Source organism: Octodon degus, unplaced genomic scaffold (genome assembly GCF_000260255.1).
Source record: "Octodon degus isolate 3935 unplaced genomic scaffold, OctDeg1.0 scaffold00101, whole genome shotgun sequence".
NCBI classification, from domain to species: Eukaryota; Metazoa; Chordata; class Mammalia; order Rodentia; family Octodontidae; genus Octodon; species Octodon degus.
In genome coordinates, this window is record NW_004524677.1 from 9,222,136 (window position 1) to 9,235,229 (window position 13,094).

At 43.8% G+C, this 13,094-nt stretch overlaps 1 protein-coding gene across 2 annotated transcripts in view; it reads left to right on the plus strand.

Moving 5' to 3' along the window:
- Window positions 1-13,094, plus strand: part of Pdgfc (platelet derived growth factor C) — a 195,058-nt gene that overhangs the window by 130,958 nt on the left and 51,006 nt on the right. The gene's annotated exons all lie outside the window — the stretch shown is intronic.

Here is a 13,094-nt window from a genome sequence, read left to right on the forward strand (position 1 = left end):
GGAGAGAAGAGGAGAGGAGAGAGGAGTAAAAAGGGAGGGGAGGGGAGGGAATATCAACCAATAATTAGTTTGAAAAACTCTGCTGACCGGCTTGCATTTGTTTAAATACAAATCTGTGGATTTGTTTTTACTGAAGTTATAGTTCAAATGATTATGTTGTATGACATGAAATTTCTTTTAAATTTCATAGGGTACTTTTTCTGATGCATTTGTGAGAAATCATTTCATTATGAAATAGATACTCAACACAGAGATCAGCTTAAAATAGTTTTTTAAACACATATTCAGGAATTGTCCCTAATCTCTGATGTCTTAAAAGGAAGAATGTTTTCTTGTCACTTGGGTCTATTCTAAAACAAACTGTTTTTATAATTTTCAGTCATTCCCAATAGATAAGCTCACATATCCAAGCAGATGAATCTCTTAAAATGCTGAATATCATTGTTTAAATGTCTTTATTTATTTATTTAGTTAGTTAGTTAGTTATTGAATTTATTTGTGGCAGGCTTAGCCCACCCTGAGAGCAGGACTGGCATGGCATATGGTGCCTGGGACTGAACCAAGGTCCCTGCATTTGCCTAAGTTTGCCTAAGCAAGATCTTCACACTGCTGAGCTACCTCCCCACCCCATACACGCCCTCTTTCACAATGAGGGCTGCAAAATTACTTGTATCTCCCTTTTATCTCCCTTATTTGTATCTCCCTTTTTGGTTTTGTTTTCTCATAAATGTGTGTTCCATTGCTGTTAGAGAAGCTGTATTTGGAGAAGTCTTTAAAGGACCTTTCATACTTGAGGCCAGGCCAAAGACTGTAGGTACCTGAATTCAGCAAAATAACCCAATACAGTCCCATAGACCATAATAGTAGTGAGTTATCAGCGCAACTGGCAATTGTCTGAAGTGTTGACTTGAGCCTTTTACAGCTCAACATATCAATATAGCTTTACTTTTTATATCTTGTGGTTACACTTTTTTGCTGGATGGCTAAGACCAAGTTAAAGCAAGACCTATACAACTAAGAATGTAACTTTTGCTGTCTTACAAAGTCAGTCAGATCCCCTCAGGATTACCCTGGAACCACGCACAGCACCTTGTGGATCTTTTGTCAGTGTCAGCCATCTGGATGAGTCACAGCCATTGCTTGACCAGTTTGCTCTCTGTGAAAGCCTGTATATATGCACATGAATATTCAAGATAGTTAGGATAGATATACAGGTACTTTTTCAAGGTTCAATGAGAAGAAAAGTTTGTACTAATATCGTTTAGCCAAGATATTATGTCTGCATCTTGTCCTCTGAACAGCTACTAAGAAGACAGCAGTATGCAATGTATTAATTATTATAACTGCCCTACTAACCTGTTTTAAAACTGTTTCATTGGTATTTTATCTTTTTTCTCATTAAAATGAATAAAATTTTTAAAAAGTTCAAACAGTTAAAATAAAATAAAATGACGCCTGAATTCATGTCAGCGCTGGGAAGAGCAGCGCTGGCGTCCTGGCCCACCTCACACAGCGTGGCGCTTGCCTTTCTAGCCTTAGCGAGGTCCTTACCTACAGCATCCTTTCATCAGCAAATCATGAAGGATGTCTGAAAGACACACACACAAGCTCACCTGTAGCAAGTAAATATGTCTTGATCACTGAAAACAAAAACTGGACTGAACTTCTGCTTTAAAATAAGTGCTTTTAGAGTCATCAAAAATTGCTTATTGAGCTAAAAGAATGATAGCAGCAGGGCTTGCGAGATAGTTCAGCAGACTAAGTGCCTCCTTAGGTAAGTGCAAGGACCAAGGTTCGATCCTCAGCACCACTTGCCACGCTGGTCCTGCCCCCAGATGCGCTGAACCTGGACAGGGCGTGGTGGAGCACACTAAGGAGGCTGAACCAGGAGGATCACTACGAGTCCAAAGTGCATAGTGAGACCCTGTACCAAATACACTTTTTAGAAAAGGACAATGCTAGCATGGTCGGACTGTAGAGCGCGGAGTGCCCTCTGCCTGGTACCTCGCAGCCTCTGTGCTGGGAGCAGCCTGTCACTGAGGAGCTGAGACAGGTTATGCTCCAGAGAAGTTCTGGTGCCCCTTGTGTAATACTTCAGATGTGCCTGCTTGTCCCCGGGTCCCTTCGTAGCCTGATCTGAGGAGCTGGCATTCACTGGTGGAGGACCTATCCTACCCTCAACTCCTTCCCTGTCTGCTGAAGGAAGAGGGGCATGCCAAGGGGGTAATACATGGAGAAATATTTTGCCAAAGTCTAAACAGATGGTGAGCTGCATTTCTTGAGCTTAATTCCTCAACTTGCTTTCGGTACCGACTGCGCTGATACGGGTGCTGGCACGGGCACCCGAGGTGTCCTGTCATTCAGGCGAGCTGTTACTTAATCGTGGCCAAGAGTGACTCACCCAAGTGCCTTTGCCAAATAACCACACAGCTCAAAGCATTGCTTCGGGAGGCCACCCGGTGCTGAGGACACTGAAGCTTCCCAAGAGATGCTGGAGGGGAGTTACAGGAAGTGGTGCTCAGAGGAGAGAGGACCACGGGTGCTGACGACACGACTGTTAGCAGGACGCACCAGAGCCGCCTTCCTTGGGAAGCGACCCAAGGTCACAGAGCGCCAGGACCTGGGAACCTCTGCATAGCTTCCCTCAGGGCAGAGTGATGCCAGCGAGGCTGCCCCAGTGGTGGCATCCAGGTAGCAGCTGACGGAGCACGGGTCACATTTGATTCAGGAACTGGTGCTCATCAGGAAAAAAGCTCTGAACAGGCTAGGGAGTGCTTTTGACACCTTCCAGATTTAATTTCTGCAGCATTAAAAATGCCAGCACCATCTCTGTACCTGTCAGAAAATGCAGACAGAAACTGGCCTGCTAAGGGCTCAGGCCACCCCGGAGAAATCTGCTGTGTACTGAGATAAAAGGCACCAGAAGTGAGCTGCTAGCACCCATGTCACGCTCACGCTGCTCGGGCAGGCTGGCTTCCACACAGCTGCAGCCACAGCGCGCAGGCACCGGGCTGGTCCTGTGTCTCAGACACCCTGTCTCTGCCGACCGGGCAGCACAGGCGTCCTGCAGTGCTGGCCTCGGCTAGGGGATGCTCTCTGCACACACGGAGCCATGCCACCTCCCCACCACCCTCCTATCCTCCTCTAATCACCTCTCTGCTGTTTGTGAGACTGACTTTAAGATCCCACATATAAATGAGATTGTGCAGAGCTTTCCTGCTTCCCGCTCATCTCACTGAACGCCCTGGCCTCCAGCTCCTTCCGTGCAGTTAGAAATTGCAGAAGGTCTTCCTTCTCACCCTCATATAAAATTCTACTTAGCATGTGCATCACATTTTCCCTTTTTCATTCCCTTATCCTTTCATCTGTGGAGAGACTTCTGGTTTACTCTGCACTTTCAATACGAACAGTTCAGGGTTGAATGTGACAAGCAGACATTGCTTGGAAAATTTTGAAAATATATCCAGAAGGCGGTCTTCTCGATCTGTATATAGTTTGTGAGACATCTCTGTACTTGTGTTCCAGTTGGCTAGAGCAGTTCACATGCCTACCAACAGTATACAAAACTGCACAGCGTGCCTTCTACCTACACACACGTGTTCCTTGAAGTAAGTGCCGCACTTTAATGCCAAGGCTCAGTGACCTATGCCGATTAGAATTTAGCAAGCAGCTTTGGCATCTGCTCTTTAGGAGAGAAGTCTTCCATGAGCCCACAACATATAAGATTTGAATTATCAGCAATTATTTTTCCTAGAAGAAAACAAACCTCGTATTAAACAGTGTCTTGCTAGGCATGGTGCTGAGCAACACACGTGTTGTCCTTTATTGAAGCCACACAGCAACCTTGAGGACGAGTGAATACGGTTGCCCTGTTTTGTAAACAATCTCTGTAGAGCTGGCATTGGAATCCCAGCAGCGGTGCAAGGACAGTGGTGTTTGGGCTGGGGACATCTTCACTTGTCCTGTTCCACCAGAGAGTCACGTGAAACTCAAGATTTGGGGCCGGTAGCCTGGAACTAACTCTGTGCCAGATGTGGTTCTTCTAGCTGGTAACTTCTGTGGTATAGAGCTCTCCAACCCGCCTAGAATGGGTATAATAAGAGGAGCCAGGTGAGTTCATCGACAGTCGGATGAGCTGGAGCCAGGGAGTCTGGCTCCTCACGTGTGCTCTCTGACGCAGTCCACTCTTGCCTTATTTAGGTGGTCGCTATTTTGTGTAGTATTTCAGAAGCCTTGAGAATTTGTTAAAAAAAAAAATCTGTGCTTTATTGTTATTTGGTAATATTGTATTTCTCTTTACAGTAAACTCTTGTACTTGATAAATTCTTTTTTGTTGCTGGTTTTCTTTTCTGCGAGGGTCTCACTATGTGGTTCATGCTAGACTTGAGCTCGCTGTGTAGCCCAGGTTGGCCTCAGGCTCATCAGTCCTCCTGCCTCAGCCTCCCAAGAGCTGGGATTGCAGGTGTGCACCCCACGCCCAGCGCTGATGAACACTTAACTATGTGGTTTCTAGCTTCTGTGAACAGATTCTTCTTCACGCAGTTTCTGATTTTCCTCTCTTAACCACGGGTCTTGATTGGCTGCTGGTGTGTTTATGCGCTTCTTTGGAAGGTGTGAGGGAAAGCCCAAGGAGGTACAGCCCGCTTGGCCTCTCCCCTGCCTCTCCTGCTGGCCAACCCCTGCGCTTCTTCCTGACGAACCGGCCCCCCTGTGCTTCCGGCTGTCCCCAGCGAGACTGGGGTGCTGCGCCCAGGGCTCCCAGCTCAGGGCCCGGAGTGCGCGCTGCAAACTGGCCCTCCCCGGAAAACCATCTCGGCGCTCCCATTAAATAAAAGAACCGTTGCTGAGCGAGGACCAGCGCTCTCCTCGCTTACCTTTCCGGCTTTTCTTCTTTGACTAAATCAGCTTCTGCTTCCCCTCAAATTTTCAAATCCAGTGATGAGACTTACCAGCTCTGTCTTTGTTCTGACTTTGATGACAAGAACGTTACTTTTATTTCATGTGTTAGTTACTCGTAATTTTCCCTATAATTGGAAAGTTTCTTGCTGTTCAATTCATTTAGTTATTATCCGAGTAGCTGATTATAAATCACATTAATTCAGCATTTATTAATCTTATCGCATAGGCTTTTTCCTTTTAATATTTTACAGAGTCATTTTTATACTAATCTTCCTTCATAAACAAAATGCACACTGGGTCAAAAAGCATTGATCTTTTAATCCACTGATGGATAATATTTGATTAAATTTTGGGGAAATTTAGTGGCTCCTTCTGCTTAAAAGTGAAATAGGCCTCAATGTTTAATGTTAAGTGCTGCCATCCCAGAGGACTTTGGTGTGAGGCTGAGGCCTTCTGAGGACTTTTGGCCCTTAACTGAAAGTCGAGCTGCCGTGTTTAGTTGCTTATGGAAAACTGTGAATATATATTCCTTGACTGCCCATTCTGGGCAGTGAACTGTCTTATGACTCCCCATTCTGCTTAATCTTTGCAAACTAATGTTTGGCAAATTTTTAAATTTCCTTTAGAGTTGCTTTTCTGTTCATTTTCACAACCTCTCAGTAAATATAAATTTCTTTTTTATTAGTAAATGTACATTTCTTAATCATTTGTTGTATTTATTTTTTGAGAATTATTGTGAACATTCATAATATAACTTGTAATTATATTCTTATTGTCTGATCCGAGGGGTTAAATCCTTTTCCTCACTGCTAACTTCTTTTTGCTGTTTTCCCTTATTTTTAATCTTTACTTTTTTTTTAATCTTTACTTTTTTAAAGAGAATGAAATCTAGCACAAAGCACATTAGAGATGATAAAGAACTTTACTAAACAAAATGATAGCAATTTGACAATGGTTGCTATGTTGTATGTTGTCGTCGTCAAATTAGTTGTTCAAATTACCCGGTATAAACATACAAAACTGGTCAAAACAGTTAAAAAGGAGAGAAAAGAAAAACAGAGATTTAAGAACGTTCTGCTCCTTTCAGTAGCCCAGCAGACGCAGCAGTGCGGTTTTCTCAGCTCTCCTGGGTATTTACAGATACGTTTGTCTTCCCCTTTCTTCTTTCCTTCTTTCGTCCCTGTCCCCACCCCAGCTGTACCTTCTCTTTGATTCTTTCCCTTTCGTAGTATCCACTGAGCCTTTCCGATTTTAGTTATTCTTTCAGGTTCTCATCACGTTCACACACGCAGGTCTGATGTATTTCACTTCTGAGTGTGGTCTCTAGTTGCATCCACTTATCTATAAAAACCTTGAATTTATCTTTCTTTCTAGCATTAAAATGGGTATGTGGGTTTTATTGCTGACTTAATATATTCTTGATTCTCTTTCTCCTTCAGAATCAGTGTTTGATTTTCATTCTAAATTATGTTTTTATATTTGTCTCTTACAGTGCTTGGCATCACCTTTCCCTTTATTCTGTTTTGCTTCCTATTTTTCTAGGTTTGTAGATGGAGCTCCTGGCTTTCATGTAGGCAGTATTTTTGTTCAGTAATGAGATGACCTGAGACCACTCACTTCATGCATGTATAGTTTGTGCCACTGGACACAGCAAGGATGCTCACTTCCACACAGCCGCCCGCAGTACCCCTGGAGTGGGTTTTTGTTGCCTGATTCACATTTTATGCACAGGTTTAAAATTCACAAAGCATTTCATGTGCTTTGGGTAAATATCACCAAATTATTTGCAGCAAAGATGCATAAAGTGTATTGCTCAAGTTGTCAAGTTTACAGTGAATTTTACTTGTACTGACCCATAGCTTGTCTCTGGTGATTGAGCATAGCTCTGCCCAATTGTAGGAAGTTCACATGCATTCTCTGCACCAAAGCCTCAGAGTGAGGAAGATACAGTTACACAGCTGTACTTAAAATACAGCAAACCATGAGGCTCAATGTCTAAGAGCCTGGGCTCCAGTGTGCCTCTCAGAATTGAAGGCGTCCTACATTTAGTGGCTGTGGTATAACTTTTGCCAAACCACTCAGCCTTTTGTATGTTTTGTGAATTTGACATGGACACGGCAACAGTAGCAACTTTTACGATTGCTATGAGGATCAAGTGGAGTTAGTATATAAAAAAACAAGCCAAGGTGCCTGCCACAAGAATCACTTTATAATTATAGCTATTAATTTTGCAAATTATTTCAATGAAAATTAAAAGTGCAAATGTTTTGGCATCCTAACAGAAATCAAAAATGTGTATTTTGTGGCTGAGTTGCATTTTCCTAAGCTGAAGTAGAAGCCAGTAAGTGCTGTAGAATATCTGTCATCTTACTAATTTTATTAGCTTTCTTGACAAGCTCAGACTGCAGCTGTCACTTGCCAAGCTGGGGCTTTTTATAATCCTCATTCATGTGTGGGCAAGGTTTCACACTGCTGTCAGGTCTGATAATTCGTGGGGTAGATTTAATTCACAGAGTTTTGGTTAGCATGGACTAGAAACAGCCTGTTTTGCAGGGTTGGTTTGTTGTTGCGAATAAAGCTGGAGTTGAACGATGATATTTACTAGTGCATTTACTTCTTTGGAATACTCCTTATAATTCACTGTGGTAACAAAACACCCCCCTTTCCCCCCACCACCTCTATAGTTTTTAAATTCCCACATGAGAATGAAAATTTTGTCTGCAACGCCAGACTTGTTTGTTAAACATAAAAGAACACAAATCCTCCTGGGTCCCCAGGGGCATGCTGGAGAAAGGGTGGTCATTATAAACCACTTAGCATGGTGCATTCTGTATCAGGTTGCCGTGAGAACGTGGTGTGTGATTGGCTCGTGGAACAGGCTTCGTAAATCCCTTAAACACTGATGTGGGCGCTTCTGCTCCTTGAAAATCAACACCTGAGTGTGCATTGTGCGGCTTAGTGTGGCCTCAGGACAGGCACCTGAGCGTGGAAGTGTTTCTGAATTTAGCAGTGACTTTGTTTTATGTATAAAACACTGGTCTAGTGCTTTCCTTCTTTGCCTACTTGGTGACTTGCTCTAGTATAGTGCATGCTACACCAACTAATGAATTTCTGCATGGATCAGATTCTGCAGATGGCATTCTGTCAGAAACAAAACAAAAGCACCTGGAATGGTTAGAGAAGACACTGAGACTGAATGCACACTCTTTTCCTAGCTCTGTGGTGTGTCCTTGATAAGTTCAAAGCCTGTTAAACTTTTAATAGATGCTCATGCAGATGTGTCAGTAGTTACCCAGCCAGGACCCCACTTGCAGACTGGAAGCACTCAGCATTTCCCACAGGTCCTACAGCTCATGTGCCCCAGTAATGAGGCCACCAGGTGTTTTGGGACAATACTCAGGGGCCTTGCGAGATAAGAAAAGGGGTAAACCCCACATTTAGGGATCTCTGCTAATGAACCTACAAAACCTTCCAACTAGTCTTTTTATAATTACAAACTTTAAAAGGTTATCACATCCTAGATCCTTCTGCTAATGTCTCAATAGCTGTTCAGAATATAAGATATCAAATCATTTCGGTTTACTTGGTGAAAATCATTTCAACTGTATTTATAATTATCCTGCTGATGTTATTATTTGGCCCCTGCCTATTTAATAGTTTCTTTGGTTTGTCTACTCCAGATTTAAAGCTGTTCTGCCTACCCAAGATAAAAATGCCTGGTGTCTATTGAAGGCCTTTAGACAGAACCTCTGGAGAGTATCTCTGATGGCAGGTCAACAACTATAACCAATTTCAGCCTGAAGAAGCCAGAGCGGTCATCGCCCATGGTTCCCTCATGGCAGTTCCGGTTACTTCCCAGGGGGAATGTTGTAGGAGCTGAATTAGATGGAAATATTGTAGGTAGTCAGACAGGGCCAGGCCCTCATGGAGACAAGATGGAAGACAAGGTGGCTTTGCAGCTGGGAAGAGATACTTCCGTAAGGGCCAAACCTCAAGACAAAAGAGGAAACAAATACAGCTACATACTTCCTTAGCAATGGACATCAGGGATTGATATTCTAAATAGGTATCAGTCACCTCAAAGGATCCCAAATGAGTCACTAACCTGACCCCCAACAGGAAGGGACCCTGTCCCATATTCATGCCCACTTGCTATGTGATTCACTTCCCCATTTGGTACTGGATTTAATCAATTTTCCCTGAGCAGTGGTACTTGTAATCTCATTGGTTTATCATAGTTTTGTCCCACCTCATGTCCACCTAAGCAAGTTCCCATGTTCTCCACCACCTAAGACCCGCCTCACCACATGGTTTTCCTCCATAAAAGTCCCTGGAAGTGACAGCTTCCCAGGGACGACCTGCTCGGGGCCCCCTTCTGTCCCTCTCTAGGACAGGAGCTTTCTTTCCCCTAATAAATATATTCTATTCTAAAAAGAAAACACACACACACACACACACACACACACACAAAGGCAACCTAAAGTCAGGTGGTGGCTCCTTATGCCATTCCAGCCTTAACTGTCGGATCATAAAAACCAAGTGCTGCATCCTTCCTAGGTGGGTCCGCAGCCGATATGCTTCACTGTATTTTTATGATGATAGAAATCAAATCCAAGGCCTGCTGGAGAGAAGTCCTCCACCAATGACAGCCTGAGCTTTGGCCTGTGCATTGTCCACAACCCAAATTGAGCTAAAAAGAAAAAAAGAGGAAAAAAAAAAGAAAATGAAAGGGGGAAAAGGTTATATTTGTAATCATATTCTTTAGGGATAAAATAAAGCCTTAATAAGTAAGTACTAGTCCTTTCAAATGTGACCATCCTACTGATATTAAAATAATTGGAATAATTTCAGGACCATATTATTGCATGACAATAGTTTTGAAAAAAAGTTGAAATGCCTTATTTACTGTAAAAGTTGGTAGCAGGTACTAAGTTTCCCTGTTTTATACACAAAGAGCAGGGCAGGTTTTTAAGTGTTCATTTCATGTAACCTTCTTGGAATGCAAAATTCTGTGGAGGTTTTAGAGCCCTGTGATAATGTGTACTGCAGGCTTGCATGAGCACGTAAGAGTTAGTTGCCAGTTATCTCGCTGTAAATCTAGAAAGTGTTTCAAAGGTTATTTTTTAAGTGGTATCAAATTCAGCAGAAAATCTTTTGGAACCAAGTCACTGTGTGCTTGTTGCCTGTTTCTTTGCAAGACAGCAGTCTTCATGTGGGTAAGAAGGCCAGAAGAGGTCATGTTTAGGGCTTTACAGCAGGCCTTTTAAAGCCAAGTTATATTCCCAGAGACTTACTCGATCCTTGTAAACTTTTAGCACTTATAACCCACATATTCCCGTATGAGGTTAAAGACCCTGTGTAAGAACATTTAAAGAAGTGACAAATCAGATAAATACAGTTTTAAAAAATAGAAATGAAAATTATGCGTAGTAAAACAGTTGTATACCTTGTTAATTTTGCTTTGTGGAATATGATGTTTTTTTCCTCTTAGGATACTCTGTATATTTGAAAACAGCTATTTCAGAAATGTTCCCCAGAGACTTCTGATTTAATGTGCTCTGCCCAGTCTGGTTATTGAAAGCGACTTCACAGCCGCCAAGTCTAGTGGATGGACGCACTTTGGTTTTCCTGTTCTTTGATCTTTCTTTGACGTGGGGTGCTCTGACCACTTCTGCTTCTGGCAGACATGTCTCTGGCCGCCTCCTGTGGGTCCTGTGTCATCCCCAGGGTGTGGTCTCCGCTGGTTCCTGGCATTCCTCAAATATGCCACGATTCCATGTCTGTTTCCCTCCTCCTCATCTTTCAAGACTCAGTCACTGGCCAGGCCTTGTGATACAAATACATGAAGAGATGCAGCATTAGAAAGAAGCATAGAAGGTCAATAAGGATTTACAAAACCAAAAATGACACGCTTCTCTGCAACTGTTCCCCTTAGCCACAGCCTCCACTGCTGTGAGGCCGGGATGCCAGCCCTCCCTCTCAGAAGATCCCACAGGTTGTGCCCAGTGCCTGCCCCACAGGAGCTTGGGAGAAGGCAGATAAGGAAACAAGGTACCCTGCCCTGGAATCGATGTCAGTTTTGGCGATGAGCCATCCTGGAGTTAGAGTAAAGCAAGTGATACGTCTTATTGCCGGATCTTCACAAAAGACACATCCAGATTTATTTATTTATTTTTATTTGTGTGTGTGTGTGTGTGTGTGTGTGTGTGTGTGTGTGAAATTCTACCTTGTGATATATTAACTTAAAATTTTACAGAATCTTAGGGCCTTTCGCAACTGTGCCCGCTTCTGCTTACAAGGTTGCCCTATAAGATCAGCCCTCACGCCCTAGTCTTTCAAAGCCAACACTGCGCATCTGCGGCCGTCTCCCACCTGGGGCTCGGCTGCTGCTTTGTCCCCCTTCCTCTGTTCCCAACTGACCTTGACCTTGCCCACTGTCTGTGCTCTTGTCTTAGACGGGATGGCCTCCCCTTCCTGCTGGAAGCCATTTCCAGATCCCCCCCCTTTCACCCTGGCAGATGTCAGGACCTTAGTAACTGGAGCCTCGTCTCACAGTGCAGTGACCCCACCACGTTCCGCGGTTGTGCACAGTGTACCTTCTGCTGAAGTCTTGGGGATGTGTTTCATGGACCCTGAGGCCAGAGAGGCTGTAGTTTCATCTTTGTTTCCTGAGACTCCAGCACTGCAATTAGTATCAAGTCAGTGCTTCAGGAACATCTCCAACATGCATGGTGAAAACCCAGGAAAGGCAGGTTTAGCTCCCAGGCACAGAACAAGCAGGCATTCCGGGAAGAGGAGCTTTGGTGTCCACATAGATAATCATGAGATGCCCGTCACCATTTGATGACAATGAAAAGTCTAAACTGTTGGACCACCTGTACCTGAAACATCTACCCTCCTGCCTCCACCCTACCCCAGCCCTTCCCATAGCTCTCTCTGTCTCTCTGTCCCTGTCTGTCTGTCTCTCTCCCTCCCTTTCTCCCCCCCCCTCCCTCTCTCTATCCCTCATTTCATAGACGCCATCGCCTGCCATATGTACAGCTGTTTGAAAAATAAATATGATGCCCTGGATGTTACACGTAGCTCAAACAATAACAGCTACATTATGTTAAAATAGTATGTTTCAGGACACTGAGGCACATTGTCGTATGAGAACAAGAAAAAGTGGCCAATGTGCCTCTCGTAAGAACACCTATTGTGAGTGTGCTAGCTGTGGTTATAGGCTACTCAGAGCATGTTTCAATGTCTCAGTTCTGAGGGCCCTGCTGTCGCCAGTGTGTCACACGGTGGCCTGCTGCTCCAAAGTGACCGGTAGCTTTTAGAAAAGTTCTAAACAAAATACAGAACCTTCTCTTCCTTTGCTTGGCAGCTGTGCTTCTGTTTCCGGCAGTTTTAGCTTAAGCTCACCCTGTGGGCATACGCATCTTGCTGTGAGATACTGGTAGGTTCCAGACTCAGATAAATGAGGGAAAACATCTACCTGAGTGAGGTGTCTGGAGAAATATCAGAGCAGGCATGAGAACTCTGCTCCTCGTCGGGACTTCGCAGTTTTGAGCCTTTCTGGACCTTGACTCTTGCATCTCAGGAGTTCCGCGCCTGCTTGTGGAGCCATGTTGCAATGTTTCTAGAGATCTCTAAAATATCCCACTTTGTGGTAATACTATTTCATGTAAATACCAAATACCTCTGATCTTGGTCTTTCAAATTAAAGTTAACGTTTAAGACAAATACTAATTACTTATGTTTGTAGTACTATGTGTAGTGCAAAAGTATTAACTAGAAATGTGTAGCCATTGGTTTTAAGTATTTAATTGTCTAAGAAGATGAGAGGGACTAATAGGCAGATTGACTGATTCATTGATTGATATTCAAAGTATTTGTTTATATAAAGTGAGCTGAGAACCGGAGACCTCTCAGAGCAGCAGTGTTCAGAGGAGGACGTGTAGGATTTGTGCACACTGAGGAGACTCCAGAAAGCTTGTGTCATGGGGGAGGCAGGAGGACGCAGGCAAACATCTGTACCTGCAAGGGAAGTCAGCGCCAGTAGTGGAGGTGATAGCAGGAAGCGAGGTCAGAGGCATGTCATGTCCAGTTAGAAGCGAAGCTGAGTAACGCCTGGGGTGAATGTCAGTACTTACATTCAGAGTTAATTCTTCATTGCATTTGGAATCTGGGAATATCAAAACGTGAGGACT